This window comes from Macrobrachium rosenbergii, chromosome 25, assembly GCF_040412425.1.
Source record: "Macrobrachium rosenbergii isolate ZJJX-2024 chromosome 25, ASM4041242v1, whole genome shotgun sequence".
Lineage (NCBI taxonomy): Eukaryota > Metazoa > Arthropoda > Malacostraca > Decapoda > Palaemonidae > Macrobrachium > Macrobrachium rosenbergii.
In genome coordinates this window covers 14,603,821-14,624,269 of record NC_089765.1, presented here as the reverse complement: position 1 = coordinate 14,624,269, position 20,449 = coordinate 14,603,821, and the positions used below count along the sequence as shown (strand labels likewise).

At 36.8% G+C, this 20,449-nt stretch overlaps 1 pseudogene; it reads right to left on the bottom strand.

Moving 5' to 3' along the window:
- Positions 1-20,449, bottom strand: part of LOC136852348 (uncharacterized) — a 302,795-nt pseudogene that overhangs the window by 170,795 nt on the left and 111,551 nt on the right.

Genomic DNA, 20,449 nt, shown 5'->3' with positions numbered 1-20,449 from the left:
CAGGCTGCGTCGCTATTCTTCCTCTGCAGGGGAAACTTTTGCCTGCTTCAAGCAAAGACCGTCATCTTTGCAGTCACTCTTTGCAGGAGTCGCTCGTTTGACGAATTGCTTTCCGTGTCTTGCTGGGTTATACGATTTCTTTTAATCTCCGCTTTCCATGACTGCTAAAATCTATGCTCACGCTACGTTGTTCTTCTTCTTCTTCTTCTTCTTCTTCTTCTTCTTCGTATTTTTGATTTTATTCTTTTCATGGGGCTGATGAGGAAGGGGTGTCATACTTATAGTCTGCTTTTATGTATACGGCTGTGTTAAATCTACTGGTGTATAATATTTTTATAACCTAAAACTTTCATGCATAGACATACATACATACATATATAGATACGTACGCATACATATATAAATATGCATATATGTGTGTGTATATATATATGTCTCTCTCTCTCTCTCTCTCTCTCTCTCTCTCTCTCTCTCTCTCTCTCTATATATATATATATATATATATATATATATATATATATATATATATATATATATATATATACATACATACATACATACATACATACATACATATATATATATATATACATACATACATACACACACACATATATATATATATATATTGTCACACTTTATATATTCACAAACATGAATCTAAAAATGCAGAATCTATTTCAAATCAAGAACGCTGCTGGACCCAAGGTGCGAACAGCTTACAAAACAGATCAGCTTTTTTCCAGCAAGGCGACGGCATCGGCAAAGCACAGCACAGCACAGCACAGCACAGCACAGCATCTCCTAGAAAAGGTTAATTAAAATTTCACCTGAGACGGAGATAAGGCAAAAGCTTTCAAACCGCCCCCCCCAAAACCCCCTTTCAACAAAGGAAAGCAATTATGTAAGCTTTCCTAATAATACGGCCCCGCCGGAGAGTTAATTAAGTTCTGATTCGCTTTTCATTACGGAGGAGGAGGAGGAGGAGGAGTAGGAGAAGGAGATAATATCTAAATTTGGTGAGATAACTCGGGTCTCAGTTTTGTTCCTGGATGCTGATGGTGGGCCAGAGAAAATGACCCTGGCTTTTGATTTTGATAGGGTAAGTGGAATCGGTCTGTTGATGGTCCTTCGTGTGAATCTTTGCGACTGAATTAATCGTACGGTCATGTAAGTTGCATTAATTGCATGTATACAAACGTGTCTGTGTGCGTAGACTTCTACATACATGTACATATACATACACACATATACATATATATATATATATAATATATATATATATATATATATATATATATATATATATATATATATATATATATATATATATATATATATATATATATATATATATATATATATATATATATATATATATATATATATATATATATAAACGACACACAAAACACACACATATACATATATATAAACTGATATGCACATATAGACCTTATATTTTTATATATCGCTCACACTTACACACATACATTTATATATACATATTTATACATACGCACACATATATGTGTGTGTATAAATATGTATATGTGTATGTGTGTAAGTGTGAGATAAAGATATACAGAAATAAAGAAAATATCTATATGTGCATATCAATTTATGTATGTATATATATATATATATATATATATATATATATATATATATATATATATATATATATATATATATATATATATATATAATTACAAAACGAATCAGCTGACTCACAGTGCCGAACATCTCAGCCGGGATAGGACAGGAGAGGCGGGCGGCTTCCCCCGGGCGCACGGCCGTCACCGAATTATTCCCGATGCCGTCCTGTGTCAGAGCCAGGTCGTTGCCGCCCACGCCCAGGCTCATGGAGCTGCTCAGGTCGGAGTCGACTTCGTTGCTCATGTCCGCCCAGGAGACGTGTAGGTTTGATGCGAAGAGGAGCCATGCTGGGAGGGAGAGAGAAAACGGGGGTATGTTTAGATTCTGCTGACCAAAACATCGACAAACTTGTTGCCAAACTTGAAACAATAATATGTTTTGTTCCCAAACTTGCAGAAAGCACAAAACAAATAAATTTTATATTCTACGAATTGAAACATTAAGAGACTTAAATTGACAAAGGCAGAGAGAGAGAGAGAGAGAGAGAGAGAGAGAGAGAGAGAGAGAGAGAGAGAGAGAGAGAGAGATTCTAGATTGAGACAATAACTTTCACTTGCAGGTTAGATAAATTTTAGAGAATTAAAACATTAAGAGACTTAAATTGACAAAGGTAGAGAGAGAGAGAGAGAGAGAGAGAGAGAGAGAGAGAGAGAGAGAGAGATTCTAGTTTATCTAGAGTACTCTAGATCATCTATAAAAGGATACATTTGAAAACAGTAATTTTAAATTCGTACTCTAGATTATCTATAAAAGCTTACATTTGAAAACATCAATTTTAAATTCTAAGACTTAAGACATGAATTGAGAGAGAGAGAGAGAGAGAGAGAGAGAGAGAGAGAGAGAGAGAGAGAGAGAGAGAGAGAGAGAGAGAGAGAGAGAGAGAGACGTGGTTCTAGGTTATCTAGAGTACTCTATCTTATCAACAATTACACGTCGCCTTAAAATATTATTTTTAAAAGGTGTGAATGAGTTCTGCAATACCTTGCAACTACAATGTCACATTTTGCAATATCATTCTGCAATATTATTTAGGTTTGCAGAAGTTACTCGTATTATTTCTTCAATCTAAATTACTGTCAGAACTTTCAATACATAAAAAAGAAGAGAAATGTCTAGTATTGTCTCTCTGAGTATGAAAAGTACGACCACAGACAAATACTTCTTATCGTCCCTTCATTTATGTCCTACGTTCTTCCCCTTTTTTCTATTCCTCCCTTCCGTTCTTTTTCACTCCGGCCACTCTCCTCCCCTGAATCCATTTTTCTTAATCCTGGCTTCCCATCTTTCCCTGTGTCCTCAAGCCCTTACCCCCCCCCCTTAACCACTTCCTCCCCTCTCTCACTCCCCAGAAAACCCATCCACCCACCCCCCTTTGTTGGCAAAAGTTCCATCACCCTCCCATGATTTATGAGTGCTTAAATGAGGAGAGGGGAGGATTCCTTCCCCCTAACCCCCCTACCCTTTATTAATGAAATACGACGCTGGAAAGATACACTTAGGAAGGATACGACAGAGAGAGAGAGAGAGAGAGAGAGAGAGAGAGAGCATAAACTTATCAGACCAAAATATGTAAATGGGTTGAACTTGGATATATAATGAGTAAAAAAAATGTAATCTACACAACAAAGAAAACAACTAATCTGCATAAAAATATAAAAAAACTGCACATACCAAATCATCGTATTTATGAATGGTGTAATTTTCTAATGTGCATACTTACGCAAATAAGCACAAACACCATTACATTTATTTCATACACATTACTGAACTATGTAAATGTTGCTCATGCAGCTGAATGGAGTTCCTTTGTCAATCTCACATCTTTTCTAAGATTGCGAAAAATTATGAATAATTCATTCAAAAGCCCCCAAAAAGGTCATATCCTTTAGACTCTAATAAGAATTTTGCAAAAACAGGAAGAAAATATGTAAGATAAAATGTTTCATGAAAAACGATCAAAATCCAATAAACAAAAAACCACATGGGAAAAATGTGCAAAGTAAAAATTTCAAAAACTGATTTGAAAAAATCCAGATGAATTTTTACCAATAACGAGAAAAGCCCTAAATGCAAAGAGTAAATTGAGGTAGAAAAAAATTGGAGTTTGACTTCTGCAAAAATAAAAAAAAAATTAAAACTGGTTAAAAACTCCTTAAACTTATCACGGAAACTGGAAAAACACGAATTCATATAAGTATCATAAAAAAACACAAGTAAAAAAAAAATACCAACTCGTTTTCCCTGTGCAGAAACGAAGGAAAAAGAAGATGAAGAAGAAGAGGAATAAGAGGAGAGGGGGAAACGAATAAACGGTAATAAACGAACGTGAAGATAAATCCTGGTAAATGGGATTTTTGATAAATGTCACAAACCCGATGACGCAATGACAAAAAAAAAATGAAAAAATAAAAATAAAAAGGGGTAAAGGAATGCAACTCATTTGGGATAAAATTCTCGGAAATAAAAGTGAAATATTGCGAACACGTTCGTGAAAAAGCAAAATATAAATTGGAAATAGAATGAAGGGTCGTTTTGCCTGCTCTGAGAGAGAGAGAGATTAAACATTGTCGTTAAAGTTTGCAAGGCAAGCTGTGTGTGTGTGTGTGTGTGTGTGTGTGTGTGTGTGTGTGTGTGTGTGTGTGTGTGAGAGAGAGAGAGAGAGAGAGAGAGAGAGAGAGAGAGAGAGAGAGAGAGAGAGAGAGAGAGAGAGAGAGAGAGAGATTGCACTTAATATTAAAAATTTTCAAAGTTCGCAATGCCAGCTGGAGAGAGAGAGAGAGAGAGAGAGAGAGAGAGAGAGAGAGAGAGAGAGAGAGAGAGAGAGAGAGAGAGAGATTACACTTAATATTAAAAATTGCCAAAGTTCGCAATGCCAGCTGAAGAATGAGAGAGAGAGAGAGAGAGAGAGAGAGAGAGAGAGAGAGAGAGAGAGAGAGAGAGAGAGAGAGGATAATATCACTGTCGAAATTAAAAACTGTCAAAGTTCGCAATGCCTTTTCCCCCGGACCTCCACCCACCAAACCCCCACCCCCAAAAGAGCGTGATTCACATCAAAGAAAAATTGAATCTATATAAATCGATGTTTGTCGGTCAGAGAGAGATAATGATGTTAAATGAGGCATTAAGATAAGAGACGAACGTGTGTGGGGGGGGGGTTAGGGGGCAGGACCACCAGTAGTTTCCTCCTCCCTCCCCCATCACCATCAACCACCAACACCCTTCCCTCCCTCTCTCCCTCGCTAGCCAAAACTCGCCAACATTTGCAGCCAACGTGACATTTTGAGTAATGATACGACAGTGCTTAAAATTTAGGGTGTCCCATCTTTTCGTGTCATGCACCCCTTCCACAAACCCCCCCAACCCCTCCACACCACACAAACGCACATTATTTTCGTTTTAACTTTATACTTCTCTCTTTTCTCTTCGCCTTTATGACTTGGCTTGAATTATGGACCTGAGAATTTTTTTTTCTCTTTTTGAATATTAACCCAACCACCACTATTCGCGCGTGGCTGCATTGCGCGCCTAATGTCAAGAAGAAGAGGAAGTGGAAGAAGAAGAAGAAGAATAACAAAAAGAAGAAGAAGAAGAGAAGGAGGAGAAGAAGAAGAAGAAGAAGAAGAAGAAGAAGAAGAAGAAGAAGAAGAAGAAGAAGAAGAAGAAGAAGAAGAAGAATGACAAGAAGAACAAGAAGAAGAAAAAGAAGAAGAAGAAGAAGAAGAAGAAGAAGAAGAAATAAGAAGAAGAATAACAAGAAGAAGAAGAATGACAAGAAGAAGAAGAAGAAGAAGTAGAAGAAGAAGAAGAAGATGAAGAAGAATATCAAGAAGAAAGAGAAGAATACCAAGAAGAAGAAGAAGAAGAAGAAGAAGAAGAAGAAGAAGAATTTTCTTTAGATGGAGGAAGAAGAAAACAACTAAAGATTGAAAAAGAAGAAGAGAAAGAATAAAAATAATTATAAAAAGAAGAAGAATAACAAGAAGAAGAAGAAGAATAACAAGAAGAAGAGGAAGAATGACAAGAAGAAGAAGAAGAAGAAGAAGAAGAAAAAAAAGAAGAAGAAGAAGAAGAGGAAGATGAAGAAGAATATCAAGAAGAAAGAGAAGAATAACAAGAAAAAGAAGGAGAAGAAGAAATGGGAAAGGAATCCTATTTTCTTTAATGTTTGAAAAAATAATAAAATTGAGTTCCGTTGTATTAAGAGCTTATACCATTATGAGTCGTTCTGAAAATACATATTAATAATTTGGAATTGGAAAGAAATGGATTAGAGAGAGAGAGAGAGAGAGAGAGAGAGAGAGAGAGAGAGAGAGAGAGAGAGAGAGAGAGAGAGAGAATATTTGTAACACAATAAGTAGGTTTTTTTTTTTATTATTACAGAGGGATTGAAACGAAATACATGAAATGACTGAGAGAGAGAGAGAGAGAGAGAGAGAGAGAGAGAGAGAGAGAGAGAGAGAGAGAGAGAATTTTTTGCCTGCAAACTGGAGACTCCCTAATTATAATTCCCGTCTGAATACCTGCGTCGCGCTGACGTCATCAGACGCTCATTTATTTACACTGCCCAAGAATTGTCAACTGTTAATATATACTTAATATGTGACGTTCTCGCTTTTAAAGCTGAAGAAACCATTCAAGAACTGACATTTAAAAATGAAAATATTCTTGAAAAATTGATTATCCTGGGTTTAGATCAGCTGATATTGTTGAAAATACGACAAAATAATCTGGACATATTTAATACATGTTCCCGAAGACTTAACAGTATGTCAAAATATTGTGGATGAATATATTGTATGTTCGCGAAGACTTAACGAGCCGTTTGCACAATTCCATCATGGCTACGAAAGCAACTTACGAAGAGATAATTCTTTCAGATTATTACTTTCTCTGCCTCATCACAGGAGTTACCGGAGTGATATTTCTGGAATAAAATGTCGCGGGTTTGAAATACGACGAGGCAGAAACGTCGCTAACTGAGGCAAAACAGGATTAGTTCGAGATTATTGTAATTTTGTTGACAAATTTGCCCTTGTTTCATCCCCGAGACATTATCGCGTCCGGCCTAATGAGTATAGTTTATAAAACTTTATTCTGTTTTTTTGTGCGTGTGGGAAAATATAGCGTTTTCTCCAGGCAACTGCTTGAATTTTTTATTCTGTATTTTTCACAGTGTATGAGGCTTTCTTTTTTTTATATAATGTCAGTGTTTTTGTTAAAATACCTGATGAATTCTAAAAGTCGCTGTTAGTGTAAATTACGCGTTTACGTTACACATTAGTCTACAATGCTTTGATGAATTTTTCGCAGTGTATGTGACTTTTTTTTATATATTGTCAGTGTTTGTGTAAACTACCTGACATATTTTAAAAATCACTGTTAGTGTCAATTACGCAATTACGTTACACGTTTGTCTACAAGCTCTGATGTAATATTATTTTGTAACGTTCCATTATGGCAACAATAAATATTACTCATATTATACTTATGTTAACTGTAAATTATGTTTATCGTTGCTTCCACATCGCTATTTTCAAATAGAATCTTATTGTACCATCCTGTTTTGTAAACATTTTTAGAAAATTGAAAACTGCCTGAATCCAAACACCAACAGTTGAAAGCCATGAGTCACGCAGCTTACAAAATGTAAACAGAAAAGAAACTGAAAAATAAAAATGGATAAATGAAAAACGTCCAAGCTATACATCAAACGCACCTAATCCCCCCTCCCTCCCCTTCTAAAGCACACACACACACACAGCTCAAAGGGATGAAATGTCAGATAATAAAAGAGGGTAAAAAAATCATACTCTTTGGCGATAAGAGGATACTGTTAAACGTACTTTAATCTCTAGCGAAAATACGAAGATCAAACCTAATCGGATCTGGCATCGTGGGGGTTCCAGCAAATCCTGTTTGTCGAAACGATCTGCCCTCAAGGAATGACCTGAGATTGGGGGGGTCGGATGACCTGAGATTTGGGTTTTCGTTGGTTCCTGTGAGGTCAGTTCTCATTAATTCCCCCTCCTGAGACCAATGATCCCCAGTGGTACCTTACCCTCTTCCCCTTAATTTTCCTGAAAACTTGATTGAAAGGTACTCGACATGAGAAGTTTGAATTCCTTATTGGGGACAACTTGAAAAAATATTTAATAAATAAATTTGCGGTTTGGATAATATTCAAGGGAGGAAAGGAGATAACGGAATGATAATAATTGTAGGGTGAGTATTGTTATCCATTTGTTTACTTTTGTAAATTTCTAGAAATATTGTTTTTGAGGAAATGATAAAAAAAAAGCCCTAAAGTATCAAGAGGAGACAACTTCAAAAGTAGTCTTTATAAAAAAAATAATGTCAAGTTTATTTACATACATATATATAAATACATATATATATATATATATATATATATATATATATATATATATATATATATATATATATATACTGCTCCTTCTTTTCCTAAAAGAAATTTAATTTATAATGAAACAGAATATGAAATCAAAATAAAATTTAACAAAAAATTAAAATTCCTTCCTGGCTAAGTTCTCACGCTTAAATTGCCTAACCCAAAATAATACCACAAAAAACAATTTGTTACGAGAGAGAGAGAGAGAGAGAGAGAGAGAGAGAGAGAGAGAGAGAGAGAGAGAGAGAGAGAGAGAGCAAAATATCCCCACCAACACCCAACAGAACTTTATAATAATAAGACTAAGAGATCGTCTCGAGTCACCCAAACACCGAGACCAGTCTTGACCTCGTCTTCAGAGAGACAATAGGTTAATTTTCGGAGTTTGAAGGACAATCGTTCGCCGAGGCTGGCGTGTACTTCTAGCCACGGGGTCCCACTTGGAGACAAAGCGTTCCGTGGAACGTAATTCGGTGCTACCGAGGTTCATCTTTGAGGTGCAATTGGCCGGCGGCGAACGAGATTCTTGAAGTTTGCAAGTTGGGGTAATTGAGTTGTGAAGATATATTGACGGGTCAAGTGAGTGACAAAAATATATATTTTTTTTATTTGATGCTTTCCTCCCAGTGGCTGTGATATAATGAGAGAGAGAGAGAGAGAGAGAGAGAGAGAGAGAGAGAGAGATAGAGATGAGAGAGAGACTCAGAGAGTACATACTAGAGAGAGAGAGAGAGAGAGAGAGAGAGAGAGAGAGAGAGAGAGAGAGAGAGAGAGAGAGGCTAGTCGTTTAGGTATTCATAATTCTTAGGAAAAATTCATACTCAGTACTCGCAATTATTTGTGCGTGTGTGTACATACTATGAGAGAGAGAGAGAGAGAGAGAGAGAGAGAGAGAGAGAGAGAGAGAGAGAGAGAGGCTGGAACCTTGTGTCCAAACATTCATCTCTGAGAAAAATGTCAAGTTCAGTTCATGTATTTATTCCTCCCCGAGAATAAATACGAGAAAGAGAGAGAGAGAGAGAGAGAGAGAGAGAGAGAGAGAGAGAGAGAGAGAGAGAGAGAGAGAGAGAAATAGCCATCTCCATTTCCCTGATTATCCCCAAGAACCGCTCAAGAAGGCGAAGAATAAAAGACAAAACGATGGGAATCCCGACACGGTAATTAAGCCTGAATAGAAATTGCTGGTAATTACTGCACTCTCAGTCAGGCTGGGCGATTATCGCACCTCAGGAAATTGTAAGGTAATGGGAGACAGACTGATAGGTGATTAAGAAAACAGTCTCAGGAATGAAACAATCACATGAAAGTAGGATGAATTACGAATGAAGAATTTAAAAAGTGGAAGATAATGGGAGATAGCCTGATAGACGATTGGGAGAACAGTCTGATGAATTAACAGTCAGATAACAGTAGAATATAATACAATATAAAGAATTTAGAAAGTGTAAAGATGAGAGAGAGAGAGAGAGAGAGAGAGAGAGAGAGAGAGAGAGAGAGAGCTGATCAACTGCTCTCCTAGGGCTGGCCCGAAGGATTAGATTTATTTTAAGTGGCTAAGAACCAACTGGTTACCTAGCAACGGGACCTGCAGCTTACTGTGGAATCCGAACCACATTATAACGAGAAATGAATTCTATCACCAGAAATAAATTCCTCTAATTCTTCACTGGCCGACCGGAGACGCGACCTCAGGCCTATCAGAGTGCTAGCCGACAACTCTATCGACTCTCCCAACGAGGAACTATGAGAGACTACTGTCACTAGAAGAGGAAAAGTTACACGGAGAGAGAGAGAGAGAGAGAGAGAGAGAGAGAGAGAGAGAGAGGAGAGAGAGAGAGAGCTCCACAACAAAATAAAAAAATCCCGCTTCGAGAAAAGTGCAAATAAAACGCATCACGAAAATGTCAAAATGAGCCAAACACGACGTCATTAAATACCAAACGCGTGCACGAAAACTAACACAAAACAAGCTCCTACGGGAATGAAGGGAGCAGGGACCGAATGCTTGAAGATGCAACTAAGAACACTCGGCCATAATGAAGAGCTAAACCAACACTGGCGGAGGAAGATCAATATCTTTAGGTAAACTCCACGACGACGACGACGACGAGGAGGACGAGGAGGAACCTTGCTAACGAGGCTGTCAGATTGGGGGGGCAGTCAATGTTTCTCTCTCTTTGGTGTCGTGAAATTGTAGGTATTTTTAATAATGAAAAGATTGCGAGGAGTGGGAAATTAAGATGTGTATATATATATATATATATATATATATATATATATATATATATATATATATATATATATATATATATATATATATATATATATATATATATAATCGTTTTCTGAAAGTGAAAACAGTATGACAAACATTCATAAAACAAAAATATAAGCTAAAATAATTGACAGGAATTTGTGTGTGTGTGTGAGAGAGAGAGAGAGAGAGAGAGAGAGAGAGAGAGAGAGAGAGAGAGAGAGAGAGAGAGAGAGAGAGAGAGAGAGCTTGCTGAATCCTTGCCTTCATTCCTATAACTTTCAATCAGAGTTGCCAAAGGGATATAAAATTTTATGTACTGTATTCCTTTCTTAATCGCTAACATACGATGAAAATATATTTAAAGACTCAATATCTTACAGGAAGTCTTTCAAAGTGCCCACAGTATGTCTTGCTACCGACACACACACACACACACACACACACACACACACACACACACATAGAATCCCAGACAGACAGACAAGCAGACACTCAAAGAAGAGGTCATCACTGCTTCCTCTGGACTTTTGGAAGTACTGTATGTTTCTTTTGGGACACTTGGCCCCAACACTAAAACGAAAATCCAGAAAGATATACGATGCCCCAAAATTAGTTTCAGATGCCCCAAACTTAGTTTCACAGACGCAGTTATTTTGACAGAAAGGGCTGATTAGGGTCGTCCTTATTTTTGGCAGAAGAAGAAGAAGTATTCCTGTTTACAATGAAGCTTCCTAATTCCTATCACCATATGCTGAAGATTCTTACGTGGCTGGATTCTACTGTAAACTGATAATTGTCAACGTTTCCTTTCCTAATGAACACCATAATATTCTTTGGAAGCTGGAATTTCAAGTCAATGGCCCCTGTGGGATTGTTCCGTATGAATATGGTTCATCTTCTGAATAATAATAATAATAATAATAATAATAATAATAATAATAATAATAATCATAATAATAATAATAATAATAATAATAATAATAATACTTCTTTGGACAAAGAAAGGGTTAAATAGGGGCGGGGTTGTTCCATATGAATAAGGCTCATCTTCTGAATAATAATAATAATAATAATAATAATAATAATAATAATAATAATAATAATAATAATAATACTTCTTTGGACAAAGAAAGGGCTGAATAGGGGCGTCCTTCCCTTTGGCAAAAGAAGAAGCATTCCTGTTTACAATAAAGCTCCCTTCCACCTTGAGCTGAAGATTCTTCCTTAGCCGGATCCTCTTCTGATTGCTAATCGCCCAAGGAACGTTTACTGTACTTCTCTGACCAGCTTATTACAGTAAGCTGTTGTCAAGCTATCAAACTGGAGGTTGATGGCGCTCAAACGATTACGAATGAGTCCCACGGTGGTGGTTTCAACGGTGGCAGGTGGGACATTCATTAAGGCCATTTAAACGGAGAATGAAACTCCTTGGTTATTACAAGGCTGGAGAATGTCAAGAGACAAAATTCCTTTTTTTTTTTACTTCAGGTTCCGTTTGATTTGTTTTGACTCTGTGGAACGTATTGTCCGTGTCTGTATATTTAGGAACGCGTATTAACCATAAACTTACATTTTTATCTGTTCAATTTTTAATTCGTTGATTTATTTTTTTCTTTTTAGATTATTCTCTTATTTCCATTTTACCTTCTTATTTAACGTGGCTAAGAACCAATTGGTTCTTTCTAACGGGAACACAGTATTCGAATCCGAACCACATTGGAGAAAGAATTTCAATCATCAGAAATAAATTTGAACTCTTTTAGCCGGCCAAGTCAATGGCCACAACTCTACCAACTCGCCCAAGGAAGAGTTTTTCTAATGAACACCGGTTCTTTGTATCATGAATTTCAAGTCAATGGCCCGTGATTTTAATGAATAATAATAATAATAATAATAATAATAATAATAATAATAATAATAATAATAATAATAATAATAATAATAATACTATTGAAAGAAATCGCTGCATCAGCTGCATTGATCCTGTACAGCGTCTTCTCTATTTTCCTTATAACAGTTTTATAAGGAAAATAGAGAAGACTCTATACAAGCCCAATGCAGCGATTTCTTTCAATAGTAATTGCTTAAGAAAGGGACTCTTGCCAATAATAGTAATAATGATAAGAATAATAATAATAATACGTACTATTCCTTATTTCATATTAAGCAGACAAATCGAACAATATCGAAAAATGGGGAAATTAATTCTACAGAATTCGAAATATACCAACAGTTCTCACTCCCTAACTAGGCAAACCAACAGCCAATTTCCTCTTGCAATTGCAACAAAGCAGACCCAAGCACCATGTGAACACCATCACAAACAACAGCCCGAAGCAGCATCAGAAGCAGAAACAGCGGAAGCAGCAGTGACCATCGCAATATTCATGCGTTACATCGCCGAATAAATTGGGCAGGAACAGAGCCTCTCTTTTTGCGTCGGAGCTCTGAGAAAGGCCATTAATATTGGCAAAAAAGGTATCAAGGCAGATAATCAGTTATGGCTGCACTGACGCACAAACCATTACGCATAATTAAGCGTTATTTACCGACGCAAAAAAGGGGACTGGGGGGGGCCGATATCACATCGGCCGGAATTAATTTCAACCTGTACAATTTAGCGCGGTGCCCCCTTCCGTCCCGAGCACAACCTCCCCGTCAGACCACCCTACCGGCATAGAAAACGGGACGAGCAACACACAAACAATTCGGCGAGCCTGCAACACCAGGAATGAATTACGGTTCGGAAAACAGGTAGGGAAAACATTTTCGCCGTGGAAATGAAGACCGGTGTCATCATCTGGCCCGTTTCACGGGTGTGGGAAATGCGTAGGTAATGTGGATCTGCTCATTTTTCGCGGCGGAACTGGGGAATGACGGGGAGACGAGGCCATTAACACGCTGCGGAAATAATTTCTGATGCTGAAGGGGGGAGATGCACAGACGTCCTATTACTGCTCACTGCTTTTGAAGCCCGATACACCAACGCTGCTTGCATACCTACATACTTATTTACTTGAGGCATTTTCACTTTTTAAAGGACACTAGCTTTTATTATTATTATTATTATTATTATTATTATTATTATTATTATTATTATTATTATTATTGCCTGCTGGGAAAATACGTATTATTTTTTTTATGCAATGACTACTTGAGGATAGTGTTTTAGAGAGAGAGAGAGAGAGAGAGAGAGAGAGAGAGAGAGAGAGAGAGAGAGAGAGAGAGAGAGAGAACGAGTCATCATGCGGTTTTATGTTGTATTTGTATAGGTATGAACAAATATATATATATATATATATATAAATAAACGCACACAACGTAAAACCGCATGATGGCTTGTTATTCAAAACTATATATATCTATAAATATATATATATATAGAATGACAAAAAGCATTTTACTATGGACAGGAAATAAAAAAAGAATATATATATAAATATATAAAAATTAAATATATATATATATATATATATATATATATATATATATATATATATATATATATATATATATATATATATATATAAATATATATATATGTGTGTGTGTGTGTGTGTGGCTTGTTATACATCAAAACTAATCTCTCGAGTTCTCAAATCCTGTTCTCTAACTATTCCTCAAGATGCTCTTCCTCTCTCTCTCTCTCTCTCAAAAACTATTCTCAAGAAGCCATAGAATGACAAAAAGCATTTTACTATGGACAGGAAATAAAAAAAGAAAGTTTATATATAAATGCGAAAAATTAAATAAATATAAATTTTTATTAAATATATATATATATATATATATATATATATATATATATATATATATCTGTGTCTGTGTGTGTGTGTGTGTGTGTGTGTTGTATATACATGCAAATAATCATAGGGAACAGGTTTAGTTATCAAATCCGTTCTCAATTTAACTATTCCTACAAGATTGCAGTTCCTTCATCTTTTCATCTTCAACAAAATATCAAAATACAGTACAGTACAATACATTTGATTTTTGTGTAACTCATACAGCAGTTTTATATATATATATATAACCTTTTATGAGTCAGTTTCCATTATAAACTGCGAACGACAATATACGGGTCTTAATCTGAAGCACTCTTTTTGATTAGTTGGCACACCGAATCGGCGAACAATTATTTGTGTTTTTTTTCTATCGGCATTAATTCATTGATCTCTCTCTCTCTCTCTCTCTCTCTCTCTCTCTCTCTCTCTCTCTCTCTCTCTCTCTGCATATTTTGGTTTCCGGGTACAGCTTTAGTTGTTAATATTATTTTTGTCTTTTCACTAAAGCTATAGTAATCTCTCTTCTCTCTCTCTCTCGTTCGTCACAAATTAAAATATCTACGTCGAAGCTAGACTGAATTCCTACAGTAATCTAGTATTCTCTTGCGATTAAATGTAAGGGCTTCCTTGCAGGAAGAGAACTTTCAATACGAGTAAACCCAAATTCAACTCTTCATAAAAGGAGTTCATTTCAAAGCATTCCGTTCTCACTCCGAGGAGAGCAAGGAAGTATTAGGAAGGCCAACTGTAAGCCGATTCTCTCCCGAAGGCCACACAACCTCTATAAACTCTCCGGAAAGAATGGAAGTCGTAATTCATCTGAATCCGCATTCTGGAGCGTGGAATATTCCCCGGCATCATTATTCCTCTCAGGTAAGATGGTCAGGATTGATTCCGGGTATAAGGATTAGCATTACCGTCGGTTATTTTCTGAGAATTGGAATTGGAATATATAATTTAGGCCAGAGGCCAAGCGCTGGGACCTGTGAGGTCATTCAAAGCTTAAAGGGACACTGGGGCTAAAAAGGTTTATTTAAAGGTGTAACAGGAGGAAAACCTCGCAGCTGCACCAGAGAAACATTTGTTAGGAGAGAGTTAACGAAAGTAAGATGGAAGAAAGAGAATATGAACGCAGGCACAGTAAAAGCAATCAAAGGGGTTGGAATAGAGTAAGATGGAAGAGAGAAAATACGAACGGAGGAAGAACAGTAAAATGAATGAAAGGGGTTGCAGCTGAGGGGGGGGGAGGTGGCGAAGGGACGCTGCAAAGAACCTCAAAAGTAATGATTACGGTGCACCGCTTTATGCGCACTGATGGCACTAAATCCCCCCCCCTCCCCTCGCGGGATTTCTTTTTTTATAACTCTGGCCGCAATATGGAAAATACGAGAGCCAGCATTCATATCCATGTACTACACGTTTCCCAATCCAAGTTGGATGCAGTACGTGGCCCGCCTCGATCAAAAGTCGAGGGTTGTAAATGGTCGCGTAGGCCCTCTGGAAGAAATGGATTTGGGGGTGAGTGATTTCCATATTTTTGTGGAAACTTTCTGTACAATTCTCTTTTCACTCCGCATAAGAAGACCTTGGCTACCATAAACACTGCAAAGTTCAATGTAAAAGTTCATACGTAAACCGTGGATGCCTCCACTTTCAAACAGCGACAGGACAAACACGAGTCCCTCCTGCCGGAAAACTTTTATTCCTTTACGACTGTGGAATTGTCCCGCTGGGGGAAAATACGCCCCTATTTTTGTACAGCGAAGGACCCATATCCTAAGGGAAACCTTTTGTTTCCACATCCACCGAATTCCCTTGTAAACAGAGGCCTCGAGATTCTCTCGCCACTTCCCCTTGAACAATATTTGTCTGCCCCGCGTTCAATACGAAGGAAACATTCTAATAGAATTCAATTTGTAGTTTGATATTTTCCTTAGATTTTTATCTATTTATTACTTTGTTAATTCATCTGGTTTTCTAATAACTTTCTGTATTTCCCATTACCTTCTGTTGCTGCTTGCGAATGAACACCTTAATATTTTTTGGAAGCTTGAATTTCAAGTCTAAGACCCCTTTAGTAGGTTTGTTCCATATGAATGTGGTTCATCTTCTGAATAATAATAATAATAATAATAATAATAATAATAATAATAATAATAATAATAATAATAATAATAATAATAGTGTGTAACGTGAAAGCGGGGTCTCGGCAGACCACCAGCCTGATGAAGGAACCCCCTAAAAAAAAAAAAAAATCGAAATTCCTCCCTAAATAAAAAGAGCACGCCCATTAACATCCTTAACGAATCATAGGGGTTGACAAAAGGCTAAGATTGAATACCGAATGGGGTAGGAGAAGCCTGAAGACACTAAAGAAAACTCTGTTAATTTGGGAGGAGCTGAAAGTCACACACACACATGCATATATATATATATATATATATAATATAAAAATCAGCTATATTTTTTATGATATTTTATTTATATCTCTATTTTGTTGCACATTATAATATCCTCCTAATCCCTCCTCCTCCTGTTCTTGATATTTTGACTTTCTCTCTCTGCGTTTTTGTTGCAGATTGTAATTCTTCTTCTTCCTTCTTCTTCTCCTCTTCCTTCTTCTTCTTCTTCTTCTTCTTCTGCAGTCAACGAAAACTCTGCAGGCGGACGGGGAAGGAGCGCATAATGATGACAGCCCGAGAAAAACGGATGGCAAATCAATTAATCGGAAAAAACGAATTGCCTGAAATCAGGAACCCACATTCTCTAAACTTTCTTTTGTTTACACTTCATGTTTTCTAAACTAGAACATTCCCATCGTTTTATAATATACTATTCCCTTCCCCTACAAAAAATCTATAACGAAAATAAAGAAGGGGCGAATTGCCTAAATTTCTCTAATATAACAATCCCGTTTTTCATAATATACTATTAAAGTAATATTCTTGTGGGCTTGTTGCATATGAATAGGGTTCAACGTCTGAATAATAATAATAATAATAATAATAATAATAATAATAATAATAATAATAATAATAATAATAATAATAATAATAATAATAATAATAATAATAATAATCCACAATTAATTATTAATAGTAAAATAAACTAATATTAATGTGAATTTCTTAATAATAATAATAATAATAATAATAATAATAATAATAATAAAATATAATTTATAATAATATAATAATAATAATAATAATAATAATAATAATATTATTCAAACTTATATAGTAAACTATATTAATATGTAAAATATAGTTTACTATATAATTGTGATTGAATTTCTTAATAATAATAATAATAATAATAATAATAATAATAATAATAATAATAATAATAATAATAATAGTATTCCACTCTCCCACTAAAAATCTACAATAAAAATAAAGAAATAAGAGGATGAAAAGATAAGATATTAAGGAAGGGAAAGATAAAGGGTGGAAAAAAAAAAAGGCTTTGGATAAAAAGACGGAAGCCTTTGGGCTGGAATGTCAAGAGAACACGAGAGGTTATTGAATGGGGGGTCACCAAAGATAGATGTGGCGGGGGGGGGGAGGGAGGGAGGGCGCTCCTGAATGCTAACGAGAGAGAGAGAGAGAGAGAGAGAGAGAGAGAGAGAGAGAGAGAGAGAGAGAGAAAATATTGTCACAGTTTGCAATGCCAGCTCTATGAGAGAGAGAGAGAGAGAGAGAGAGAGAGAGAGAGAGAGAGAGAGAGAGAGAGAGAGAGAGAGAGAGAAATACTGTCACGGTTTGCAATGCCAGCTGTTTGTGTGTGTGAGAGAGAGAGAGAGAGAGAGAGAGAGAGAGAGAGAGAGAGAGAGAGAGAGAGAGAGAGAGAGAGAGAGAGAGAGAGAGAGAGAGAGAGAGAGAGAGAGAGAGAGAGTATCATTCTTAATACTGAAAATGGTCAAAGTCTGTAATGCCTGCTGTAAAGAGAGAGAGAGAGAGAGAGAGAGAGAGAGAGAGAGAGAGAGAGAGAGAGAGAGAAATATCACTCAGAATACTAAAAATATTCAGTCTGCGTTGCCAGCTGTGAAAAAAAGAGAGAGAGAGAGAGAGAGAGAGAGAGAGAGAGAGAGAGAGAGAGAGAGAGAGAGAGAGAGAGAGAGAGAGAGAGAGAGAGAGAGAGAGCAGAGCAGAGCTGCAACGCCCCCAAAGTCTTGACAGAAGCTCGTTAATTGAAAAATGATGATCCCCGCGTTTCCCAGGGAGTTTGCAACCGTCTTTATTTTGCGAAAGGGAAGGTTCCCGTTGTTTCCAACACTGATTTTGGCCTTAAGTCAGTTTTTAGCATTCGGAGAACTTCAAATATATACGTAATTTTAACTGTTTTTTTTTTTACGTAAGGGTATATTTGATAGAGGCAATCGTAATAATTACAATGGTATTACATTAATTAGTAGGAATTTACTTGAGGTAACAAGAAATATACTCAAGAAGTAAAAGGTTTTGAAGACTAAAAAGCAGTGTAATTCATAAATTAACTACTGAACAAGCTATTTACAAAAGCAGTGAAATTACTAAATTAACCACTGAACAAGTTTTATATATAAAGCAGTGAATTTTCTAAATTAAACACCGAAGAATTTCTATATAAAAAGCAGTGAATTTTCTAAATTAACCACTGAACAAGTTCTTTACCTAAATGAAATATAGATATCTACTGCAAATGCAAAAACAATGCAAATACTATTAAGAGATAATTTGTCTGAATAGGGTACACAGAATATGATAATTTGGAGGCATGAGAAGAAATGATAAAATGATCGCCACGGTCGAAGAGAAGAATCAAGGGGGTTTTGAAGAAGTTCGACCATGTGGAGAGAATGGAGAAAGATGAGTTAGTAAAAAGGAGAATGAGACAGAGAACTGGCTGGATAAATGGGAGTGGAACAGATGTTGGGAAATGGGAAAAGATTTAGTATCCAGACTGAATATTAGACTCTTACTAAAGAAAACCTTCTGTAGCAGTTAAATATGAACGCCTCAGTGACAACTGTCAGTCAAGGTTGCATTTTTATGACGTGTCAGAGATCTGTCATAAAACAATGACAATTTTGTTGCATGGGCAAAAATAGTTGATCTACAATTGAAGGATTTCGAGAAGTTACACAGACATTCACAGACAGGAATACACAGACATTTCCATACACACTCTTCAGGTAAAAATGACAAAGAAATGTATTGAATAGGCAATAAGAAATGATCAACAGCTGAAATACTTCGAGAAGTTACACAGACATTCACAGACATAGAAATATACAATGCACAATACACACACATACACACACTCCAGGTAAAGATTACAAAGAAATTTTATTGCACAAGCGATAAGAAACTATCTTCCTTTGAAAGACTTTGAGAAGCTACACAGATATCTACAGACAGAAATAAACAGACACACACATACACACACACAATCTATTCAGGAAAAACTTTGAGAAGCTACACAGAATCACACTCACAGAATACACAGGCACACCCACACACACTCTTCAGGAAAAAATGCCAATGAAATGTACTGCACAGGCAATAAGAAATCATCTATTGCTGAAAGACTACGAGAAGTTACACAGTTTCACAGACACAAACACACACAACGCACAAACACACACACACACAACTCTCCAGCCTGAAAAATAAAACTAAACATCGCATCACGACACCGGAGGGTAAAAACCAATCACAGCAATCTGAAGAGATGAATAAATTCATCCGCAATCACTTCTCTGAACTGACACATTCCGCCATCTCTCGTCCGACCGATGAAATTCGTCACATCGCTGCCATAAATAATAACACCAGCGATATGTACCTCCCTCGTTGTGTTGATAGCTCTGATAGTAAGCACGGTTATCGAATATTCGTTAAAATTCCAATAGGACTGGCAGAGACACGCCGCTGGGGGAGGAGGAGGAGGAGGAGGAGGAGGAGGAGGAGGAGGAGGAGGAGGAGGAGGAGGAGGAGGAGGAGGAAACTGTATTGGCAATATCATTCACCGTTAAGAGCGAGAGCAACCAAGCGGTTGGCGGGGCAAGAAGACTGCTTGCAATAATTGTTTTTGCATTTGCATGCCGATAGAGGATATCGGGTCTCTGCAACTGCATTCATTGCCGCTGCTGGTTGCTGGTTGCAATGTCGCCGGGGTATTGCTCTGCCAGCGGGTATATAATGCCGTTAGGGCGTCGTTATTGGGGGCTGTACGACGCTCCGGTTAAGTGGGCCGACCACCGAATGGGAAAAAGAGCCCTCCTTCTATATTACGTTTGGAAATCATCCGGAAATCACCCATTCACCCATCGTTAGCCATCTGCATCCGATAACGGCG